This window comes from Oncorhynchus tshawytscha, linkage group LG09 (genome assembly GCF_018296145.1).
Source record: "Oncorhynchus tshawytscha isolate Ot180627B linkage group LG09, Otsh_v2.0, whole genome shotgun sequence".
In the NCBI taxonomy this organism is placed as follows: Eukaryota; Metazoa; Chordata; class Actinopteri; order Salmoniformes; family Salmonidae; genus Oncorhynchus; species Oncorhynchus tshawytscha.
Window position 1 is genome coordinate 35,528,735 of NC_056437.1, and position 26,397 is coordinate 35,555,131.

General features: G+C 42.2%; 1 protein-coding gene across 23 annotated transcripts in view; it reads right to left on the reverse strand.

The window, feature by feature from the left end:
• Positions 1-26,397, reverse strand: part of fam222ba (family with sequence similarity 222 member Ba) — an 81,145-nt gene that overhangs the window by 25,508 nt on the left and 29,240 nt on the right. For 14 of the 23 annotated variants that reach the window (XM_042326834.1, XM_024431774.2, XM_042326831.1 and 11 more), the window contains one exon: positions 13,537-13,603. The exons of 3 other annotated variants lie outside the window; for them this stretch is intronic. The gene's annotated coding sequence lies outside the window, so the exon portion shown is untranslated. Of the gene's footprint in view, positions 1-13,511; positions 13,604-14,409; positions 14,430-26,397 lie in introns of those variants that run through there. 6 more of the 23 variants (XM_024431781.2, XM_024431785.2, XM_024431775.2 and 3 more) reach the window with 3 other exon arrangements.

Genomic DNA, 26,397 nt, shown 5'->3' on the forward strand with positions numbered 1-26,397 from the left:
AGAGAGCAATATGGCATGGTTGCATTATGTTTTAGAACATTTTCATTGTTGAATAGTTTGTGCTTACTGGCTAGCGGCTACGGTGATCACGTATCACCCCATTGGCCTCATCCCTAATCCATTGTGTTCTGTCGGTCATTAACCATCAGTTGCTCTCATTTTAAAAAGTTTTGCTCGGCTAGGCGAACAAACATTTATTTATATTTAACCTTTATTTAAATAGGGAGTCACATTGAGATAAAACATTTCATTTTACAAGAGAGCCCTGTATACATTGTTTTTATTGTAGAGTTTCCCAAACTCGGTCCTGGGCCCCCACTTGGTTTTTGCCCTAGCACTACACAGCTGAATCAAATAATCAAAGCTTGATAACGAGTTGGTTATTTGACTCAGCTGTGCAGTGCTAGGGCAAAAACCAAAACGTGCAAAGGTGGGGCCCCAGGAACAAAAACCCTGCCTTAAAAAACCCTTCGCTTGAAACATGAGAAAAAAAGCAGCAATTTACTGGTTTGCCCATCGTAGTCAGAATAACTCAAGAAACCTGTCATTCATTTTGACGTTTTTGCAGATCTTAGTCGCACAACTTTACATGTAAGATTCTAGGTACAGTATTTATGTGAAAACCTTTGCATAAAAACTATTTGTCTCTCATTGAATGACAAACAGTTCATTGAAGAATCCCTACTGTTGACCAATCACCGTCAAATGGGCGTAGAAGACCAAAAATGTCACAATATGCACGAATGGTTCCAAACTGTTTCGGATGGGAAGCATGAGGATGCTTTTAGCCTTAATGAGAGCCACTGAGCCTGCCCAGCCAATTAGCCAACAAAGTACTGATTGGCTCCTCATCCTCTAGCTGGGGGAGGAAACTGGGGGTGCGTCTGAAATGGGATCCTATCTCTTATGGCCTGGTCAAACTTACTTACCTACATACGTAGGTATAGCATATTAGACACAGGGCTCCTAGGACTGAGTGAGTGAGTGTATGAGTTGGGAGATATGAACTGGAGGCGTCCTGACCTGATCTCATCCTGTGGCCAGTCATTACAACACACACCCACTAATTACCACTCACCCACTTGACTCCTTAACCTGTTGAGTGTAGGGGGCAGTATTTTGATGTTTGGATGAAAAACGTACCCAAATGAAACTGCCTATTACTCAGGCCCAGAATCTAGAATATGCATATAATTGTCAGATTAGGATAGAAAACACTCTAAAGTTTCCAAAACTGTCAAAATATTGTCTGTGCATAACAGAACTGATATTGCAGGCGAAAACCTGAGGAAAATCCAACCCGGAAGTGCTGTTTTTCCTGAAAGCTCTCTGTTCCATTGCCTGCCTTTGCTCCATTTAAAGGGATATCAACCAGATTCCTTTTCCTATGGCTTCCACATGTTGTGAACAGTCTTTAGACATAGTTTCAGGCTTTTATTTTGAAAAATGAGCAAGAAAGATCACATTGCGTTATTGGATGGCTGGGTGCCAGCAGCATTTTGCATGCGCAACAGAGTGGAGCAGACATTTTCTCTCTCCTATTGAAGAAGCTATCGTCCAGTTGAAATATTATCGATTATATATTGTAAAAACAACCCGAGGATTGATTATAAAAAACGTTTGACACGTTTCTACAAACTTTACGGATACAATTTGGAATTTGTCTGCCCAGTCGTGACCGCTCGAGCCTGTGGATTTCTGAACATAAGCGCCAACCAAATGTATTTTGGATATAAAAATAATCTTTATGGAACAAAAGGAACATTTATTGTGTAACTGGGAGTATTGTGAGTGCAAACATCCAAAGATCAAAAGGTAAGCAATTCATTTTATTGCTTTTCTGACTTTCGTGACCAATCTTCTTGGCTGCTAGCTGTTCGTAATGTTTTGTCTGCTGAGAGAGTTGTCCTTACATAAACGCTTGGTATGCTTTCGCTGAAAAGCTTTTTTGAAATCTGACACGCCAGGTGGATTAACAACAAGCTAAGCTGTGTTTTTCTATATTGCACTTGTGATTTCATGAAAATAAAATATTTTTAGTAATTTAAATTTGGCGCTCTGCAATTCAGCGGATGTTGACGAAAATGATCCCGCTAACGGGATGGGTGCATCAAGAAGTTAATGTGGAAAGTGCGAGACAGGAGTGTGAGTGTGGGGCTACTTATTAACTTTTCTATCTTTCCACTCTACATCCATTCACAGTGCAGAAAAAACCAACTGCTTTCAGAGATGTGATTGTCTAAAAACCAACCACACAGGGAGAGAATCCCCAATGGCTGACATGCATTAAAAACCATATTGAGATCTCTGGACAGCTGTAGGTTTTTAAACACACAATTTAAAAGTCCTACATTTGATTTTAGTCACACTCTAAATACACCTAGTGTTAAAAACACCTAGCGCTAGCCTTTATAATTAATCAGTCAGGGGATATGAATAAAAACAGCCGTGGCAAGGATCTGTGGTAGCCATTACACTTCCTGCTTTGCAATTAAGAGTGACACTTGACAGTTCGGTTTGGAGCAGTCCTGGCCTGCATCTGTTCAAACACAGATTGGTACATGATGACTGATAACTGAGGGAGAGCGACTTGCACGCCACATTAGAGGAGACCCCCTACCCTGCAGTACACCCTCAGGGGTAGGCTAACCATACTACAGCCCTGAGATAGGCCTTATCGTCTTCATACAAGAGCAACATTGTCCCTTTTGTCTTTTCTAAATCCCACATCAATGTAATCTAAGAGCTTTACTCTTTATCAAAGGAGACAACAATGCAGCCAGTCAATCACGTGGAGATGTCTGACACCAAGCTATGTAGTGTTTGTAAAAGGGCAATTCCACGATAACGGAATTGAGCTGAAAAATAATGTTTGCTAAACAAAAACCAATGATTTCAAAGTTTAACAAACCATACAAGTCCATGCACAGGACTACTTATAACAATTTACACTGAACATTTTACAAAAACACATTTCCTGGCAGAATTGTGCAGATCCAAAGTTCAGTAACAGAATTTCTGTAAAATCTCTGTTTTTTTGTGTCCACATTTTCCAAAAACTCATATCTGGTCCAATTTAAGATTCAACGATGTCTGCAGAAAGAATGGGGTGTCAGCTACGACATGACACATTGACGTAGATTTTTTTTAAATTTTGGTTATTGAACTACAGTAAGTGAAGTGGATTTACACCCGATAACAGAATTTCATCATGTGTCCCTGATCTGTACTACAAAGAAATGCATAATTATAGATATGAATGTCTTCATGGTGATGTTTCCCAAATAGGTACACAAAAGTTACAAATATGCCTTTTTGTATATTGGGGTATGATTCTACACACTGGCTATTATTTTAATGAGCTCTGCCCCAACAATAGAACATTTGGTTGGTCAAATCTGAACCAATCATAGACATATGTTTCATAAGTTTTGACATCAAAGTACAGAACAGTAGAGCTCCGTAGAGTACAGTACAGCACAGAACAGTAGAGTTCAGTTCAGTACTAGGGATGTTCACGGTTAACCATTGATCGGTTAGCTGCAGAAAACACATTTAACAGGTCATGCTTATCAGTCTATAGGTTAATCAGCATAATTTACTGGAATTAAATTGGCGAGGGTATATTTTCGTTAGTCACCATGTATCACACGCGCACAGCATACAGCTATCCCACAATGACAAAGAGAACTGTCTAAACAGTTTAGCACGTTTATTTTATTTTTTAAATAACAGAAATACCTTATTTACATAAGTATTCAGACCCTTTGTTATGAGACTCGAAATTGAGCTCAGGTAGATTCTGTTTCCATTGACCATCCTTGAGATGTTTCTACAACTTGATTGGAGTCCACCTGTGGTAAATTCAATTGATTGGACATGATTTGAAAAGGCACACAACTGTCTATAAAGGTCCCACAGTTGACAGTGCATGTCAGAGCAAAAACCAAGCTATGAGGTTGAAGCAATTGTACGTAGAGCTCCAAGACAGGATTGTGTTGAGGCACATATCTGGGGAAAGGGACAAAAAAATAAAAAATAAATAAATAAATAAATAAATAAATAATGTATGCAACATTGAAGGTCCCCGAGAACACATTCATAATTCTTAAATTGAAGATGTTTGGCACAACCAAGACACGATGGTCACCGACAGAGCTTCAAAGTTCCTATGTGGAGATGGCATTCCTGGAAGGTTCTCACATCTCTGCAGTACTCCACCAATAAGGCCTTTATGGGAGAGTGGCCAGACGGAAGCCACACCACAGTATTAGGCACATAACAGCCTGCTTGGATTCAGTCCAAAGAGTTCCATCTTGGTTTCATCAGACCAGAGAATCTTGTTTCTCATAGTCCGAGTCTTTTAGGTGCCTATTTCCAAACTCCAAGCGGGCTTTCATGTGCCTTTTTGGATTCCGTCTGGCCACTCTACCATAAAGGCCATATTTGTGGAGTGCTGGAGAGATGGTTGTCCTTCTGTAAGGTTATCCCATCTCCACAGAGGAACACTAGAGCTCTGTCAGAGTAACCATCAGGTTCTTGGTCACCTCTGTGACCAAGGCCCTTCTCCCCCGATTCCTCAGTTTGGCCGGGCGGCCAGCTCTAGGAAGACCCTTGGTGGTTCCAACCTTCTTCCATTGAAGAATGGAGGCCACTGTGTTTTTGGGGACCATTGCTGCAGAAATGCTTTGGTACCCTTTTCCAGATCTGTGCCTCGACACAATCCTGTCTCTGAGCTTTACGGACAATTCCTTCGAGCTCATGGTTTGGTTATGCTCTGACATGCACTGTCAACTGTGGGACCTTATATAGACTTGTGTGCCTTTCCAAATCATGTCCAATCAATTGAAATTTACCTCAGGTGGACTCCAATCACGTTGTAGAAACATGTCAAGGATGATGAATTGAAACAGGATGCACCTGAGCTCAATTTCGAGTCTAATAGCAAAGGGTCTGAAGACTTAAAAAATAAAAACATATCTTATTTACGTAAGACATTTGCACAAATTTCTAAACATCTGTTTTCGCTTTGTTATTATGGGGTATTGTGTGTAGATTGCTGAGGATTAGTATTTTTAAAATCCATTTTAGATTAAGGTTGTAACATAAAATGTGGAAAAAGTTATATATATATATATCTATATATTTATTTATTTAAAAAAAACTTGTTTCCGCAGGAGGGTTGGTAAGGGGCAAGAGAGGAGCAGGGACAGGTCTGTGTGAAAGTCTATGTACGTGGCATGGAATGGGGGAGAGAGAGAAAGTAGCCAGACTCACGCTAGAGAGATAACAGCAACAAGTTTGTCTATCACAGGCCTCCTGAGTGGTGCAGTGGTCTAAGGCAGTGCTAGTTGTGCCAATAGAGATTCTGGGTTCGAGTCCAGGTCCTGTCACTGACAGCCGCGACTGGGAGACCCATGGGGTGGCGCACAATTGGCCCAGCGTCATCCAGATTAGGGGAGGGTTTGGCTGGCAGGGATGTCCTTGTCCCATCACGCACTAGCGACTCCTGTGGCGGGCCGGATGCAGTGCACGCCGACACAGTCACCAGGTGGACAGTGTTTCCTCCAACACATTGGTGCAGCTAGCTTCTGGGTTAAGTGGGCATTGTGTCAAGAAGCAGTGAGGCTTGTGTTTAGGATGACCTTCGCCTCTCCCGAGTCCGTACGGGAGTTGCAGCGATGAGACAAGACTAACTACCAATTGTATACCACGGAATTGGGGAGATAAAAGGGGTAATACTTAAAAATAAAAAACTTTTGTGCCTCTTGACTGAATCAAATTGTTGTAAAGAAGCTAGCTAGAAAGGCTAATTGAGGCTATTTTGCTGTGCTCTACATCCAATGTCTACAACAACTCTATATGAAACAAGAACCTAACTGTTGCGAATTGTCTTTCCGTAGGAAAGCGAGGGCAATGTCGACAGACCCAGTCGGGTGATGTCACACAGATTCTCCACAGAGCCATCTAGCTCATGCTGTTTGGGAAACCCAGCTTAAGCTTGATCACCAAATAATAAATAAAAGCATCACCAGCTAGCTACCAATCTATTTTACTTTCACTGTCCGATCATTCACAAAAACGAGCCCACTAATTGTTATTTTTCCATTCCACAAATGGTCTGTGTTGCTTGATATGACCAAGTTAATCCAAATGTATCAAAGAATAGGTTGTGTGTCCAAGATTAGTTAGTGGCTACTGCCTGGCCAGTGATCTAGCCAGCTAGATTTCAGTAATTAGCTATCCTCCTAAAAGAGGTGGCCAGTGGATAAACTAGGTTGATGAGTTGAAAATATTTGTCTGAAAACAAACTAGTAGCCAGTTGTTGCATTATGGTGCAATCATATCTAACCAGCTGGCTGGCTCCTGAAGCCTACAGTATGTCCACATGAGCTCCCGAGTCTAGCTAACGGTAGCTAGCTAGCATTGCAAATGAGCATTTCACTAGCTAGCTGAGCTGTTCAATAAGAAAGCGGCTGATATGAATCAAATACTGTAGCTAGCTAGCAAGCCGTCCTCGGAGACAATGTTATTGGGGAGCGGGAATGTCAGATTCGTATTTAAATTTTAACTGTCATTGAATTTGGTGGGTACTACTAGTTTCATATGCGAGGCGAGAGAAATTGTCCGCCATGTTTTGTTTTGTCAAGGGCTCAGAGTGAAGTCATGCACTCAAGTCTCAACCGAATCACCCAAATGGCTTCTATGTTGAGATGCATCAATATTTATGAAATTGCCCCCCGCCTTCCGTAGGTTGATCATTGTAGCCTACTCTACATTTAGCCAATTTAATTCTGCTATTTTTATTCCATTTTGCATTGATTAGAAAAATCCCACTTCACTTCCTACACATGAAGGCTAGAGGTCGACCGATTATGATTTTTCGATACCGATTATTGGAGGACCAAAAAAAGCCGAAACCAATTAAAAATCCGGCCTATTTTATATTTTTTTATTTGTAATAATGACAATTACAACAATACTGAATGAACTTATTTTGACTTAATATAATACATCGATAAATCAATTTAGCCTCAAATAAATAATGAAACATGTTCAATTTGGTTTAAATAATGCAAAAACAAAGTTTTGGAGAAATAAAAGTGCAATATGTGCCATGTAAAAAAGCTAACATTTGAGTTCCTTGCTCAGAACATGAGAACATGTGAAAGTTGGTGGTTCCTTTTAACATGAGACTTCAATATTCCAAGGTAAGAGGTTTTAGGTTGTAGTTAATATAGTATTTATAGGACTATTTCTCTCTATACCATTTGTATTTCATATACCTTTTGACTATTAGATGTTCTTATAGGCACTACAGTATTGCCAGTGTAAGTATAGCTTCCGTCCCTCTCCTCGCCCCTACCTGGGCTCGAACCAGGAACACATCGACAACAGCCACACTCGAAGCAGCGTTACCCATCGCTCCACAAAAGCCCTCTGCAAGGGGAATAACTACTCCTAGTCTCAGAGCGAGTGACCTTTGAAACGTTATTAGCGTGCACCCCGCTAACCAGCCATTAGGCTGATAGACTTGAAGTCATAAACAGAGCTCTGCTTGTGAAGAAATGCTGGCAAAACACACAAAAGTGCTGTTTGAATGAATGCTTACGAGCCTGCTGCTGCCTACCATCGCTCAGTCAGACTGCTCTATCAAATATCAAATCATAGACTTAATTATAACACACAGAAATACGAGCCTTAGGTCATTAATATGGTCGAATACAGAAACTATCATTTCGAAAACAAAACGTTTATTATTTCAGTAAAATATGGAACTGTTCTGTATTTTATCTAACGGGTGGAATCCCTAAGTCTAAATATTCTTGTTGCATTGCACAACCTTCAATGTTATGTCATAATTACATAAAATTCTGGCAAATTAGTTTGCAATGAGCCAGGCTGCCCAAACTGTTGCATATACCCTGACTCTGCGTGCAATGAACGCAAGAGAAGACACAATTTCACCTGGTTAATATTGCCTGCTAACCTGGATTTCCTTTAGCTAAATATGCAGGTTTAAAAATATATACTTCTGCGTATTGATTTTAACAAAGGCATTGGTGTTTATGGTTAGGTACAGTCGTCCAACATTTGTGCTATTTTCGCAAATGCGCTTTTGTTAAATCATCCCCCAGCGTTGCATCGATTATATGCAACGCAGGACACGCTAGATAAACTAGTAATATCATCAACCATGTGTAGTTAACTAGTGATTATGATTGATTGATTGTTTTTTATAAGATCAGTTTAATGCTAGCTAGCAACTTACCTTGGCTTCTACTGCATTCGCGTAACAGGCAGTCTCCTTGTGGAGTGCAACGAGAGGCAGGTGGTTATAGCGTGGGACTAGTTAACTGTAAGGTTGCAAGATTGGATCCCCCGAGCTGACAAGGTGAAAATCTGTCGTTCTGCCCCTGAACAAGGCAGTTAACCCACCATTCCTAGGCTGTCATTGAAAATAAGAATGTGTTCTTAACTGACTTGCCTAGTTAAATAAAAGGTTCAATTAAATTAAATTATTTTTTAAAAACAATTTTATTTTTATTTTTAAATTGGCGCCCTAATTAAAACAGCCCATTCTGATTAATCGGTCGACCCCTAATGGAGACCGACTGTAGCGTCACTTTGATTGACCGACAACAACATTGTTTTTTTTTAATGGGGCACACTCAAACTCATAAAACTGTTGTTTTATTAAAATGTTGAATGTAATGGTCTATTAAAAAATGAATACTCTCCCAAGTAAATCGAATACTAACGTCCGTTCGGATACTGGAATAACCGTGCCCATCCCTAGTACTGTGCTGTCCAAATTTGTGAACCCAACTGTGGTTTGTGACTACTATGATTTCCCATTGTAGCCAATCCAAATTGTAGAAATTCCGTTACCGATTTGGTATCAGTAAAAACACGAATTAATCGATAGGCCCATCTTAACTTGTTACTTCTGTGAACTTTCATTATTCTCCCTTCTCATGAGGGAGAGAAATGAGAAAATATCTTAGAGGTGTTTTTTGTAATGGAATTTCAAGGCACAAAGCAGTGTTTCTTCAATTTCTCCAAAATGAAACATAAGTGTTTATTAGTTGGCAGGTGTCTTTACTTCAACATCATTTTGTTTTGATGCATTTCTAATACCTTTTAAGACCTTTTCTGGTAGATGTGTTCTAAGACCCATCTTCTAACTGTTTGACCAGAAATCAAAGCCTTGGCTTCTTCCACATTTTTAGTGACAGAAAAAGGGTTGAAAAACATATATATGCCTTAATTTCTCAGAAATATAGGCTCAGCTTTCATTTGACACCCAATTTAACATGCTCCTATGAATTCACATGTTGGTGCACATGGATCCTTTTACATGGAAATGAACAAAAGCACAACTGCAGATAGAGAAATACTACATGTGTAGATTGCACATGTACAAGCCAGACAACAGGAGTATAATTTAAATTTTCCAGAAATCCTGGTTGGAGGATTCACAGATTTCCTGCTTAATCCCTCCCGATTCCATGAATCTTGACACTGGGATTTCTAGAAAACCTGGGAATTTTGCAACCCTATACATTTATCGACCAATACTACAGGACAGAGAGAGAGAGGGAGTGTGCATGGTTGGCAGGGTGGGTTAAATGTGAGAATCATGTGGGTTGTAAAACAGCAGGAAGCTGTGATGCACCCTGAAGGGACACTAGGGTTTCAGAAGCCCTAATGTGTCACATAGCTGTGGTGTGGTCTTACATCAGAGAAACCTACCACACAGCCACTTATGTATGGAATTACAGGTATGCCCAAGGTAACATTCCCAGCAAAAATGTGTGTATGAGCTGTGAGTGCTTCGAAGGGTGGGTGTGAGATACTGTATGAGTGAGTCAAAATGTGACATAAAGGTGCGCGTACTGTGTAGCTTGATTCAAAATGTGGACGTGTGCTTCAAAATGTGTGTGATTGAGTGCATACTGCACAAGCAGGCAGGCAGAGAGAGGAGAGCGGGACAGATGCCAGTGTTGTGTGTTATCTGACTGGTCAAACTAGTGAAAAACAGTTTAATGCCTGTCAGCAGCCCAAACACATGACTGCGCACTCCACCCTCTCCATTTTGGTTTAGTCTCAAATGGGCTTGACTCAGTGTCTGTAGAAATGGCATCATATTTCCTATATAGTGCACTATATGGGTCCTGGTCAAATGTAGTGCACTATATAGGGAAGAGGGTGCCATTTCAGACCCAGCCTGTGTTTGTGTGTGGACAGAGCCGAGCTAATGCGCAACAGCATTGTTCCAGGCAGGCTAGCGTAGCAGCATAGGGAAATGAAGATGGAGTGGCTTGATTTCATTTATGAGCAGGTGCATCCATTTTGTGCTGCTCTTCCCCTGCCTCGCTCGCTCACATTCAAGCTCTTATCAGAAATTGGACACGCTGGTGACAAATTGAGCCTGTGATTAAAGGGAGAAAGAGGAAAGCTTTTAAAGTGCTGCTGATTGGGATCCCAGACTGTCCTCACATAGGAATCAGAGGTGGGGTTGTGCGTGTACACATGTGGGACAGTGGTTCCCGACACCCCCCTCTCCAGGTGTTTCAACGGCTATCATTTCTCCTCTGAGTGCTCAGCAAACAGATCCAAATCAATGCAGCTGTTCCTCGCTCTGAGGACAGACACACTTGCGAGAGGAGACTCCAGCATAGGTCAGCAGCAGCAGCACCAGGGTGTAAAGCAGTTTGATTTAGGAGGAGGCTCACTGCAGCTCCAGTAGTCTGAGCTGTGGGAGAGCTAAGGCCATTAAATCATCCTAAAAGGGCTTAACACACACAAACCACCATGCAGACAGGCAGTGTTACACAACCAGCCACAGAACTGAGCAGAGCAACGCCGCACTCAGTCTGGCTTGGAACATTTATCCACAGCGCCATTAAACTATCCTGATCTCTTATACATATAGCCTAAATACACACAGACACACACACACACACACACAGTCAGAGATGCACACCAAAATGTGGTGAGACTAAGCCTTCCCTGCCCTCCCTGTATGCCAGGCCCCTTTCCCTCCATGTGCTGGATTTCCTGGTCGATACAACCCGAAAGCCCAAACAATTATATTTTCTATCCATGTACAGCAGCAGGTAAGGTCAGCTCAATGTCAATGTTGACATCAACACAGGGCCTGTCTGGGATAAAAGAGATCCTTCTCTGTGAGCCAGGGTGTCTAAAGGTGTGTTGCCAGGGGAAGAAAGTGGCAGACATTTGGGATCCCTTCATGTCCTTTGTGCGTTTGTGCGTATGCATGCGTGCCCCCACTGCAGAGTGCGCTAGCTCCCAGCCCTTATCCTGCATGGCGAACATCTCACCCGTGTGTCTGCATGGGAACATCTGGCCCTCCCAGGCTCACAGAGCAGCAGCCCCAGCCAAAGCACACCGCACTGCCCGCCCATCCATCTGCCTGTCCAAAGCCAAAGCATACCACACAGTCTATTTATTCACTACATCCGTCTGTCTGTCATAGCCAAAGCATACCAGTCTGTCTGTCTCCCAAAGACAGCACCTCTCTGCCCTTGCCACTCACTGGGAGAGGAGGAAGCATGGTCTGCATTGCAAATACCCGATTGTCACAAAAGTATTCATATTTATTGAGATATTATTCCCGAAAGAACTAGGAGTATACCAGTTATGGTTAAAATGAGCCACACACACACACTCTTGCATCATGCCTTCTCAAACTACCTAACTCACATAGCCATCTTTCCCCTAGCTGTCCAATGTTTAAAGACTGATGAGGCCCGCTCAAAAGGTTTATGCAATTGAACGCAACATTAACGCACCCGACAGCACATTCTTCGACATTGACCCTCTTTCTCCTGCAATAAGGCCCGGAGGCAACAGTCAGGCTGAGATAGCCGACTTGAGCTGATGAAGGAGGGGACTTTGGATGGAGCAGCCTAATGATAAATTAATCTCTCAGTTATGGCTTGGCTAGAATAGCCCAGACCCAACCAGGGCAGCTCAGAGGACAAATGACCTTTATCAAAGTTGACATGAACTGAACACCACCACCACCTCAATATCACATCAACACTACACCAACAACATCATATCAACACAGCTTATATAGTACACACTGCCTACAGGACAGTGTGTACTAGGCCTATATAAAGTAAATCTGCTGTTGTGCACAAGTGGTTATTTCATGTGAACTATTTAGCAGAAATGAGAGACGTGGCTTGCGCTAATCATCCCATCACTATTCCAGCTGCCATGACATAGCTGCACTTCCTCTGCACGTTCAGGAGGTCTGCTAGTCAGGGATAATTGGGGTCTCTAAAGAGCAGACCCATCGGCCCCCCACACACTGCAGAGAGACAGAGAAAGAGAGAGATGGTTGGTACTGGGTAAAGGAATCCTCAGGGCAGGGTGTGGATGGCTGAGCTGCTATACCCTGTTCTGCTCCCTCTCTGTCACATGGGAGAGACAGGCAGCAGGCAGTGACACAGGTGATTTAGTGAGGAGTCAGGCAGGGTGCAGGGTGGCTTAACACAGCCTGCTGGCCTTAGCAACAGACTAGACATCCATATGGAGTGCCACTGATAAGGCCCAGCTAGTATGTTCGTTCAGCTAGAGCACTGAATAATGGGGGAGGAAAAAACAATGGTGATAGGGAAACTGCACAGTTAAATACACTCCACATACAAAAACAACTTATACAATGTGTAGGTCGAGGTATGAGATTGTTTTTGACCTTAATAAAAGATGGCATTTGATAAGTTAAAGTTGTTTGAAAAAACATGCAGCGACTCAAACTCAAAGCGTGCGAATTACAGATGCAGACTGAATGACAAATGAGTTTGAGGGGGTCTTTAGAGGGGTCTGCAATTCATTTGCTAATCCATCCATCTAACTGTGCGTGCCTCATCTAACAAGAAGAGAGGTGAGTGGAGTGCTGCTGGTATTAAAAATCTTGTTCTGGGTGTGTGGGAATCTCTTAGGAAGCATGGCCCTTTGCCCTAAAAGCCTGGCCCAGGCTGTTGAATGGGTTCAGCACTTCACACAATTTTTAACTACGTTTGATTAACCCCAAAACTCAAATTGTGCATTTAAATCTATTAGTTCATTATGCAGCCATATGTGAGTGGTGATATGGTGATACAAAGTGTGTGTGTATTAGAGAGAGAGCACTGTAAAACAGTCCATTCGGGGGAATTAAAGCAGCCAAAAAGGACAGGTTTGTTGTTCTTTCAAAACCAGCTGTCACTAGCAATCAAATCAAAATGTATTTGTCACATGTGCAGAACTTAAAGTGAAATGCTTACCTATAAGCCCTTAACCAACAACGCAGTTAGTGACTATTAACTAAATAAAAAAGCAACAAAATAAGAAAGAGGCTATATACAGAGGGTACTGGCACTGAGTTAATGTGCAGGGGTATGGGTTAGTCGAGGTAATATGTACATGGGTGTCATTCAGGTCAGTCGTTCAAAGAAGAGCAACAGACAGTAGCAATAGAAAGTCAGCAGTACCTTCATTTTATTAGCTTATACATACCACAGTGGTATGATGGTTCCTGTCAGCTTCATGGGAGTAGTACGGAATTTAAGGCAGGCACTCCTCCCTGAGTGGAAAGAAGATTTCCAGAAAGATTAACCCAGCTTCCTTTAATAGCCCCTGACAAGAGGTAAAATCAGACATTCCAGGAAGCTATGCTAAACTGCCTCCTCACTGTAGTTAGTCATTTCCCCCCCCCGTTCGCACTGCTGTTGATCAAAACCCTAATGATGGCGTCAGTGGTGTGGGTTGGCAAAAATTGAGATCTCCCTATAGGACAGGAGCCTGTCAGGGCCAATTCCTCGTTCTATACAAAAGGGGAAAAAGAGGCACAGTGGAATGGGACTAACAATGCTTTACCCAAAGTAAACAACAAAAGACAAAATAAAACACTCAGGAGAAAAAGTGATCTATAAACTGCACATTGTGAAAATAAGAGATTGTTTGGTATTTTTGACGGTAGGCCTAACAAATCATTTCACATCTTTTTATCTGCCTGAGGACTGGGCCTATATCATGTCTTACGAGAGCGAGATACAAAAAGTTGACGTCGGAAGTTTACATACACTTATGTTGGAGTCTTAAACTCGTTTTTCTAAAACTCCACAAATTTCTTGTTAACAAACTATAGTTTTGGCAAGTCGGTTAGGATATCTACTTTGTGCATGACACAATTTTCCCAAACAATTGTTTACAGACAGATTTTTTCACTGTATCACAATTCCAGTGGGTCAGACGTTTACATACACTAAGTTGACTGTGCCTTTAAACAGCTTGGACAATTCCAGAAAATGATGTCATGGCTTCTGATAGGCTAATTGACATAATTTGAGTCAATTTGAGGTGTACCTGTGGATGTATTTCAAGGCCTACCTTCAAACTCAGTGCCTCATCGCTTGACATCATGTGAAAATCAAAAGAAAGCAGCCAAGACCTCAGAAAACAAATTGTAGACCTCCACAAGTCTGGTTCATCCTTGGGAGCAATTTCCAAACGCCTGAAGGTACCACGTTCATCTGTACAAACAATAGTACACAAGTATAAACACCATGGGACCACGCAGCCGTCATGCCGCTCAGGAAGGAGACGTGTTTTTTCTCCTAGAGATGAACTTACTTTGGTGCGAAAAGTGCAAATCAATCCCAGAACAGCAGCAAAAGACCTTGTGAAGATGCTGGAGGAAGCCTGTACAAAAGTATCTATATCCATAGTAAAACGAGTCCTATATCGACGTAACCTGAAAGGCCACTCAGCAAAGAAGAAGCCACTGCTCTAAAACCGCCATAAAAAAGCCAGACTACGGTTTGGAACTGCACATGGGGACAAAGATTGTACTTTTTTAGAGAAATGTCCTCTGGTCTGATGAATCAAAAATAGAACTGTTTGGCCATAATGACCATCGTTATGTTTGGATGAAACGGGGGGAGGCTTGCAAGCCGAATAACACCATCCCACCACAAATTGAGTGCATGTAAACTTCTAACCAACTGGGAATGTGATGAAAGAAATAAAAGCTGAAATAAATCACTCTACTATTATTATGACATGTCACATTCTTAAAATAAAAGGTGGTGATCCTAACTGACCTAAAACATATAATTTTTACTAGGATTAAAATGTCAGGAATTGTGAGAAACTGAGTGTAAATGTATTTGGCTAAGGTGTATGTGAACTTCCAACTTCAACTGTATGCATACACACAATTTTTTTTATTTTCTTTATTTGTATTATTTTCTACATTGTAGAATAACAGTGACAACATCAAAACTATGAAATGACACATATGGAATCATGTAATAACCAAAAATATATTTTATATTCTTCAAAGTAGCCACCCTTTGCCTTGACAGCTTTGCACACTCCTGGCATTCTCTCAACCAGCTTCATGAGGCAGTCACCTGGAATTCTTTTCCAGCAGTCTTGAAGGAGTTCCCACATATACTGAGCACTTGTTGGCTGCTTTTCCTTCACTCTGCGGTCCAAAGCATCTCAATTGGGTTGAGGTCGGGGGATTGTTGAGGCCAGGTCATCTGATGCAGCACTCTATCACTCTCCTTCTTGGTCATATAGCTCTTACACAGCCTGGAGGTGTGTTTTGGGCAGAGGCGTAAAGTACTTAAGTAAAGTAGTACTTTAAAATCATTTAAGTAGTTTTTTTTGGGTATCTGTCCTATACTTTAGTATTTATCTTTTTTACAACAACATTTACCTATACTCCACTTACATTCCTAAAGAAAAAAAAACTGTACTTTTTACTCCCATTCATTTTCCCTAACACCAAAGTACTCAGGCAGGAGTACACACACACACCCTTCAATACAACGCATTGTCCTACCTAGTGTCTCCGATCTGGCGGACTCATTAAACACATATTGCATTCGGAAATGATGTGCCCCTATCTGTCCGTAATTGTTTTTAAATAAAAACAAAAATGAGCAGTCTGATTTGCTTAATATGAGGAATTTGATATATAGCATTTAAGTATGAAAACATTGTACTTTTTTCACCACTGTACTTATTAAGTATATTTAAAACAAGATATTTTTAAACTTTTACTCAAGTAGTATTTTACTGGGTGACTGAGTTCAGTCATTTGTTATTAAAAGGTATCTTTACTTTTACTCAAGTATGACATTGAACACTTTATACATCACTAGTTTGAGGTCTTGGTCCTTTTGAAAAGCTAATGATAATCCCACTAAGCGCAAACCAGATGGGATGGCGTATCGCTGCAGAATGCTGTGGTAGCCATGCTGGTTAAGTGTGCCTTAAATACGAAATAAATTGCCAATGTCCCCAGCAAAGGTCCTACCTTGGGCTTGCTCCTACCCATCTTTCCGATTTGGTCCTGCAGTACATACCTACACGTACGCTACGGTCACAAGATGCAGGCCTCCTAATTGTCCCTAGAATTTCTAAGCAAACAGCTGGAGGCAGGGCTTTCTCCTATAGAGCTCCATTTTTATGGAATGGTCTGCCTACCCATGTGAGAGACACAGTGTCTCCTGACCCCTCGTGTCTCAGCCTCCAGTATTTATGCTGCAGTAGTTTGTGTGTCGGGGGACTAGGGTCAGTTTGTTATATCTGGAGTACTTCTGTCCTATCCAGTGTCCTGTATGAATTTAAGTATGCTCTCTCTAATTCCATCTCTTTCGGGGGACCTGGGCCCTAGGACCATGCCTCAGGACTACCTGGCATGATGACTCCTTATTGTCCCCAGTCCACCTGGCCGTGCTGCTGCTCCAGTTTCAACTGTTCTGCCTGTGGCTATGGAACCCTGACCTGTTCACTGTAATTAAAATTATTTATTAACATTTGAACATCTTGGCCATGTTCTGTTATAATCCCCACCCGGTACAGCCAGAAGAGGACTGGCCACCCCTCATAGCCTGGTTCCTCTCTAGGTTTCTTCCTCGGTTTTGGCCTTTCTGGGGGAGTTTTTCCTAGCCGCCGTGCTTCTACACCTGCATTGTTTGCCGTTTGGGGTTTTAAGCTGGGTTTCTGTACAGCACTTTGATATATCAGCTGATGTAATAAGGGCTATATAAATACATTTGATTTGAAAGCACCCCCACACCATGGGGAGATCATCCGTTCACCTACTCTGCGTCTCACAAAGACACGGTGGTTGGAACCAAACATCTCACATTTTGACTCATCAGACCAAAGGACAGATTTCCACCGGTCTAATGTCCTTTGCTCGTGTTTCTTGGCCAAGCAAGTCTCTTCTTATTATTGGTGTCCTTTAGTAGTGGTTTCTCTGCAGCAATTCAACCATAAAGGCCTGATTTCAAGCAGTTGAACTCCGAAGCATTTATTGGGGCTCCAATTTCTGAGGCTGGTAACTCTAATGAACTTATCCTCTGCAGCAGAGGTAACTCTGGGTCTTCCTTTCCCGTGGCGGTCCTCATGAGAGCCAGTTTCATCATAGTGCTTGATGGTTTTTGCGACTGCACTTGAAGAAACGTTCCTAGTTCTTGAAATATTGCAGATTGACTAACCTTCATGTCTTAAAGTAATGATGGACTGTCGTTTCTCTTTGCTTATTTGAGCTGTTCTTGCCATAATATGGACTTGGTCAATTACCAAATAGGGCTATCTTCTGTATTCCACCCCTACCTTATCAATACACAACTGATTGGCTCAAACGCATTAAGGAAAGAAATTCCACAAATTAACCTTTAACAAGGCACACATGCATTCCAGGTGACTACCTCAAGAAGCTGGTTGAGAGAATGCCAAGAGTGTGCAAAACTGTCATCAAGGCAAAGGGTTGCTACTTTGAATATTCTAAAATATTATTTGTTTAATACCTTTTGTTACTACATGATTCCATATGTGTTATTGCATAGTTTTGATGTCTTCACAATTATTCTACAATGTAGAAAAAGCAGAAATAAATCAACTCCCTCGATTGAGTAGGTGTGTCCAAAATTTTGACTGGTGTTATATTTAATATATAAGGGATGCACAATATATCGGTGAAGATATTGGAATCGGCCGATATTAGCTAAAAATGCTAACATCGGTGTCTAGTTTAATGTTCCGATGTGTAAAACCGATGTCAAAGCTGACGTGCATACCTATATAACATTTTTATTTTGCACTACACATGCAACACAGCATTCCTAACCTAGCCCGCAATGTCTGCTGTGTGGATCGAGCAGTCAACAAGTCAAGCAGTCATTTGAAAGAGTAAGAAAATTTCAGCGAGACAACTCAGTCAAAATCCATTAAAGCCAAGATAATGGAATTCATTGCCCCTGAATTTCAACCGTTCTCTGTCATGGGTGATGTTGGCTTTCGCAACTGGTCGAGCACCGGTACACACTACCAAGTGCGCCATTTTTCAGATGAAGCCCTATCGGAGTTACACAGTAATAGCGTCACTGCTATTAGCTTCACGACACACACACACACACACACACACACACACACATACATACCTGTGGAATGCCGCTTGGGCCTTTGCGTGTCAAAAAACATACAGTAGCACTGTCAAAGCTGTACAAAAGTCTGCAAACAAGCAAACACCGGCCACGAACGATGTGCTTAAAACACCATGTTGGTAATAAAGCATTATTTGGTTCAACCGCAACTTCTGGGGTAGCTAGTTAACTTTAGCTTGCTACATAGCTAGCACCAATACAAATCAGCCTGAAAACAATGACCAGTAGAAACTGCAGTCATTTTCATTATTCTTAGCAATGATTTTGGAATCCTTGAGAGTAATTATTAGCTAGGTAGCCACAATGGATATCGGTATCGGCCAAAAACCTAATATGCATGATACACAGACACACAGACAGGCAGACAGTTGAAGTCGGAAATTTACAAACACCTTAGCCAAATACATTTAAACACAGTTTCTCACAATTCCTGACATTTAATCCTAGTAAACAATCACCACTTTAAGATGGCAGAAATGGCAGAATAATGGCAGAGAGAATGATTTATTTCAGCTTTTATTTCTTTCATCACATCCCCAGTGGATCAGAAGTTTACATACACTCAATTAGTATTTGGTAGCATTGCATTTAAATTGTTTAACTTGGGTCAAACATTTTGGGTAGGCTTCCATAAGCTTCCCACAATAAATTGGGTGAACTTTGGCCCATTAATCCTGACAGAGCTGGTGTAACTGAGTCAAGTTTGTAGGCCTCCTTGCTTGCACAGGCCTTTTCAGTTCTTCCCACAAATGTTCTATAGGATTGAGGTCAGGGCATTGTGATGGCCACCCCAATCCCTTGACTTTGTTGTCCTTAATCCATTTTGCTACAACTTTGGAAGTATGATTGGGGTCATTGTCCATTTGGAAGACCCATTTGCGACCAAGCTTTCACTTCCTGACTGATGTCTTGAGATGTTGCTTCAAAATATACACATAATTTTCCTGCCTCAAGATAACATCTATTTTGTGACGTGCACCAGTCCCTCCTGCAGCAAAGTGCCGCCACAAATTGATGCTGCCACCCCCGTGCTTCACGGTTGAGATGGTGTTCTTCGGCTTGCAAACGTCCCCCAGTTCTATTTTTGTTTCATCCGACCAGAGGACATTTCTCCAAAATGTACGATCTTTGTCCCCATGTGCAGTTGCAAACCGTAGTCTGGCTTTTTTAATGGCGGTTTTGGAGCAGTGGCTTCTTCCTTGCTGAGCAGGCTTTCAGGTTGTGTCAATATAAGACTCGTTTTACTGTGGATATAGATACTTTTGTACCCGTTTCCACCAGCATCTTCACAAGGTCCTTTTCTGTTGTTCTGGGATTGATTTGCACTTTTCACACCGAAGTACATTCATCTCTAGGGAGACAGAACGCATCTCTTTCCTGAGCGGTATGACAGCTGAGCGGTCCCATGGTGTTTATATTCGCATACTATTGTTTGTACAGATGACCCTGGTACCTTCAGGCATTTGGAAATTGCTCCAAAGGATGAACCAGACTTGTGGAGGTCTACAATGTTTTTTCTGAGGTCTTCGCTGATTTCTTTTGATTTTCCCATGATGTCAAGCGACGAGGCACTGAGTTTGAAGGTAGGCCTTGAAATACATCCACAGGTCCACCTGAAATTGACTCAAATTATGTCAATTAGCCTATCAGAAGCTTCTAAAGCTATGACATCATTTTTGGGACGATTCCAAGCAGTTTAAAGGCACAGTCAACTTTGTGTATGCAAACTTCTGACCCACTGGAATTGTGATACAGTGAAATAATCTGTCTGTAAACAATTGTTGGAAAAATTACTTGCGTCATGCACAAAGTAGATGTCCTAACCGACTTGCCAAAACCACAGTTTGTTACAAGAAATTTGTGGAGTGGTTGAAAAACAAGTTAATGACTCCAACCTAAGTGTATGTAAACGTCAACTGTATATACACACACACACAATAAACCTCTTTTCAGGACCCAGTCTTTCAAAGATTATTTGTAAAAATCCAAATAACTTCACAGATCTTCATTGTAAAGGGTTTAAACACGGTTTCCCATGCTTGTTCAATGAACCATAAACAATTAATGAACCTGTGGAACGGTCATTAAGACACTAACAGCTTACCGACGGTAGGCAATTAAGGTCACAGTTATGAAAACGTAGGACACTAAAGAGGCCTTTCTACTGACTCTGGAAAAACACCATAAGAAAGATGCCCATGGTCCCTGCACATCTGCGTGAACGTGCCTTAGGCATGCTGCAAGGTGGCTTGAGGACTGCAGATGTGGCCAGGGCAATAAAATTGCAATGTCCGTACTGTGAGACGCCTAAGACAGCGCTACAGGGAGACAGGACGGACAGCTGATCAACCTCGCAGTGGCAGACCACGTGTAACAACACCTTCACAGGATCGGCACATCTGCGGGACAGGTACAGGATGGCAACAAATGCCCGAGTTACACCATAGAATGCACAATCCCTCCTTCAGTGCTCAGACTGTCCGCAATAGGCTGAGAGAGGCTGGACTGAGGGCATGTAGGCCTGTTGTAAGTCAGGTCCTCACCAGACCTCACCGGCAACAACATTGCCTATGGGCACAAACCCACCATCGCTGGACTAGACAGGACTGGCAAAAAGTGCTCTTCACTGACGAGTCACGGTGGTCAGATTCGCGTTTATCATCTGAAGGAATGAGCGTTACACCGAGGCCTGTACTCTGGAGCGGGATTGATTTGGAGGTGGAGGGTCCGTCATGGTCTGGGGTGGGTGTGTGACAGCATCATCGGACTGAGCTTGTTGTCATTGCAGGCAATCTCAACGCTGTGCGTTACAGGGAAGACATCCTCCTTCCTCATGTGGTACCCTTCCTGCAGGCTCATCCTGACATGACCCTCCAGCATGACAATGCCACCAGCCATACTGCTCCTTCTGTGCGTGATTTGCTGCAAGACAGGAATGCCAGTGTTCTGCCATGGCCAGCGAAGAGCCCAGATCTCAAACCCATTGAGCACATCTGGGACCTGTTGGATCGGAGGGTGAGGGCTAGGGCCATTCCCCCCAGAAATGTCCGGGAACTTGCAGGTGGTGGAAGAGTGGGGTAACATCTCACAGCAAGAACTGGCAAATCTGGTGCAGTCCATGAGGGGCGATGCACTGCAGTACTTAATGCAGCTGGTGGCCATACCAGATACTGACTGTTACTTTTGATTTTGACCCCCCCCCCTTTTTTTTCAGGGACACATTATTCCATTTCCGTTAGTCACATGTCTGTGGAACTTGTTTAGCTTATGTCTCAGTTGTTGAATCTTAATGTTCATACAAATATTTACATGTTAAGTTTGCTGAAAATAAATGCATTTGACAGTGAGAGGACTTTTTTTTTTGCTGAGTTTATACACACACAACCATTCAAAAGTTTGGGGTCACATAGAAATGTCACATAGAAATACATGAAATGAGTTGCAAAATGAATAGGCAATAGTGTTGACAATGTTATAAATAATGGTGTCCATCAAACTTTGCTCAAAGAATCCTCCATTTACAGCAATTACAGCCTTGCAGACCTTTCGCATTTTCGATGTCAATTTGTTGAGGTAATCTGAAGAGATTTTACCCCGTGCTTCCTGAAGCACCTCCCACAAGTTGGATTGGCTTGATGGGCACTTATGTACCATACGGTCAAGCTGCTCCCACAACAGCTTAATAGGGATGAGATCCAGTGACTGTGCTGGCCACTCCATTATAGACAGAATACCAGCTGACTGCTTCCCTAAATAGTTTGCGCATAGTTTGGAGCTGTGCTTTGGATCATTGTCCTGTTGTAGGAGGAAATTGGCTCCAATTAAGCACCGTCCACAGGGTATGGCATGGCGTTGCAAAATGGAGTGATCGCCTTCCTTCTTCAAGATCACTTTTACCCTGTACAAATCTCCCACTTTACCACCACCAAAGCACCCCCAGACCATCACATTGCCTCCACCATGCTTGGCGTCAAGCACTCCTCTGGCCTCTTCATTTTTTCTGCGTCTCACCAATGTTATTCTTTGTGATCCGAACACCTCAAACTTAGATTTGACTGTCCTTAACACTTGTTTTCCTCTGTCCAGTGTCTGTGTTATTTTGCCCATCTTAATCTTTACTTTTTATATGTCAGTCTAAGATATGGCTTTTTCTTTGCAACTCTGCCTAGAAGGCCAGCATCCTGAAGTCGCCTCTTCACTGTTAACATTTAGACTGGTGTTTTGCGGGTACTATTTAATGAAGCTGCCAGTTGAGGACTTCTGAGGAGTCTGTTTCTCAAACCAGACACACTAATGTACTTGGCCTCTTGCACAGTTGTGCACCGGGGCCTCCCACTCCTCTTCTATTCTGCTTAGAGCCAGTTTGCGCTGTTCTGTGAAGGGACTAGTACAGAGCGTTGTACTAGACCTTCAGTTTCTTGGCAATTTCTCTCATGGAATAGCCTTCATTTCTCAGAACAAGAATAGACTGATGAGTTCCAGAAGGAAGGTCTTTGTTTCTGGCCATTTTGAGCCTGTAATTGAACTAACAAATGCTGAAGCTTTAGATACTCAACTAGTCTAAAAATGTTTTTGCTTTTCTTTCAAAAACATTTCTAAGTGACCCCAAACTTTTGAACGGTTGTGTGTGTGTGTATATATATATATATATATATTACTACACAGTAATGGAGATAGGTGACAGCAATTAACATTTGGAATGTTTTCCGGTATCCACTCTCCTCCATTCCTGGTCAGCTGGTGGTGTTGATGTTGCTAGACCCTAGCAGCACCTGGGGCCTCATTTATCAACCGTGCGTAAATGTCTTACTAAATTCTGGCGGATGTGGAGATAAAATTATTTTGATGTATCAAACTGTTGCACACACTGATAAATCAGAGCCTTATTATATTTGTGTGGTCGTGAACGAGCGCTACAATCCCGCAAACGTTGGCCGCGTATTCTGCAAGATTGGTTGTCCTTTCAAACAATTGAAAAGTAAATGCTACAGCCCACACGTCAATGCAAAAGACTAATTGTCCAATATTTTGTTTATCAATACATGGTTGTGCATCCATCTCTTGCCTTCATAAAGGCTCTGAAATTAAATAGGCAATGTCACGCTCCTAATACACACAGCAATAGGCTACTGTAGCTTATCCATACTGTCAAGGCTACCTACCTGTCTCTTGATAAAAACTGATAAAAATGGTACTATTTGTTGTGTAGCGGTAATATTTTAAAAGCAGTTATGTCAGAAAAGGACATTTCCTTCAATATGATTATGATTTAAGCCTTTATTATAAAAGTTAAATATACATTAAATGACATGCTGCTGTGCGATTCCCTTACCAATGGCAAATGCATCCTTTTTATCATTAGGCCTACCTATGTTTTGATGATTTTATTAGCTTACCATTGTTATAATTCCTGTGCATCAAACACCTGCCATTTCCTTCAAAGTAAGAATAATCCTATTTGCTTGCAATACAGTTGATCAACCTACTAGAAGTTTTGTGCAGGCAGTTTGAGATTTGGTGAAGATACACACTTTCTAGTAAAGTTCAAAATAGTATTTATCCAACCTTTGTGGGAAAACTGGAGCACACAATGTTTAGAGTATTTTTTGTGCGCACGCAACTTGATAAATGAGGGCCAGGCCCTGGTTCCTGATGGGGTGAGAGCAGGGGGGTAATTTACGATTCATTACAGAAAGCTGACACGATGGCCTGGCCAACCCATGCAATGAAACCCTGGATTGTCAAATACAGGAAGATGGGTGATTCCCTTTGACTGAGCACACACACACAAACTGAGCACATTATACACTCAGTCAGGCTTGCACAAGCACTTTAAAATGTGGCTCCAGCCTTTCAAATTCCAGCAAGCCTCCATCTCAATCTACGGCAATCTGCAGCTGAATGAAGTGAAAGTACTTCTGTTCTGGGGCCATTTTTCACAATGTGAGTAATACAAAGAGGATGTGCAGCAGCCGCTACACAACTACATGATAAAAGTTAACATTCTTGCTTCAATTCAATGTATCCTTTGTAAACTCCCCCCCCACCCCTTTAATAGGAATACATGGAGGCTATACACACACACACAAGCCGGACGTAATGGACAATTTCATAATTCACTCCAGAGCTCGACAACCGCAGACAAAGGAGGGAAATGGCAAGAGATCCGCCAATCATTGATCACTGAAAGATTTCAGACAAAGGGAGTCCAAACAAAACGAGGATGCTGCTTTTCTTCCCTGTGGCATGTTCTGTGTCACTCAGCAGTTCCATTGCAACCAAATCCTCACAATAAAGGAGGTCACTGACAAGAGACTCTCTTACAAGAGCACTGACCCCCTTTTAACCCTATACAGGTGGCATTGTGCTGCTAAAACAGGAAGCAAACGCCCTTTTCAAAGGATGTAGGACCAAGCTAGGAGGTTAAAACTATTAGGGAAGATTTCAAGTTTTCATAACAATCGGAAATCGGTATTTTGCTGATTTATTTTTTTATAAATACATTTTATACCTTTATTTAACTAGGCAAGTCAGTTAAGAACACATTCTTATTTTCAATGACGGCCTAGGAAAGGTGGATTAACTGTCTTGTTCAGGGGCAGAATGACAGATTTTCACCTTGTCAGCTCGGGTTATCCAATCTTGCAACCTTACAGTTAACTAGTCCAATGCTCGTAACCACCTGATTACATTGCACTCCACGAGGAGCCTGCCTGTTACGCGAATGCAACAGTTTGGGCAGCCTGCCTCATTGTGAACTAATTTGCCAGAATTTTACGTAATTATGACATAACATTGAAGGTTGTGCAATGTAACAAGAATATTTAGACTTAGGGATGCCACCCGTTAGATAAAATACCGAACGGTTCCGTATTTCACTGAAATAAACGTTTTGTTTTCGAAATTATAGTTTGCGGATTCGACCATATTAATGACCAAAGGCTCGTATTCCTGTGTGTTATGTTATAATTAAGTCTGATTTGATAGAGCAGTCTGACTGAGCGATGGTAAACAGCAGCAGGCTCGTAAGCATTCATTCAAACAGCACTTTCGCCAGCAGCTCTTCGCAAGCACAGCGCTGTTTATGACTTCAAGCCTATGGCTTGTGTAACCGATGTTAAATGGCTAGCTAATTAGCTGGGTGCGCTAATAGCGTTTCAAACGTCACGCGCTCTGTGATTTGGAGTAGTTATTCCCCTTGCTCTGCAAGGGCCGCGGCTTTTGTGTGATGATTAACGCTGCTTCGAGTGTGGCTGTTGTCGGTGTGTTCCTAGTTCGAGCGAGGAGAGGGACGGAAGCTATACTGTTACACTGGCAATACTATAGTGCCTATAAGAACATCCAATAGTCAAAGGTATATGAAATACAAATGGTATAGAGAGAAATAGTCCTATAAATACTATATTAACTACAACCTAAAACCTCTTACCTTGAAATATTGAAGTCTCATGTTAAAAGGAACCACCAACTTTCACATGTTCTCATCTTCTGAGCAAGGAACTCAAACGTTAGCTTTTTTATATGGCACAACGAACCGCCCTTGCTGTCTCTGCCTGGCCGGTTCCCCTCTTCCCACTGGGATTCTCTGCCTCTAACCCTATTACAGGGGCTGAGTCACTGGCTTACTGGGGCTCTCTCATGCCGTCCCTGGAAGGGGTGTGTCACCTGAGTGGGTTGATTCACTGATGTGGTCATCCTGTCTGGGTTGGCGCCCCCCCTTGGGTTGTGCCATGGCGGAGATCTTTGTGGGCTATACTCAGCCTTGTCTCAGGATGGTAAGTTGGTGGTTGAAGATATCCCTCTAGTGGTGTGGGGGCTGTGCTTTGGCAAAGTGGCTGGGGTTATATCCTTCCTGTTTGGCCCTGTCTGGGGGTGTCCTCGGATGGGGCCACAGTGTCTCCTGACCCCTCGT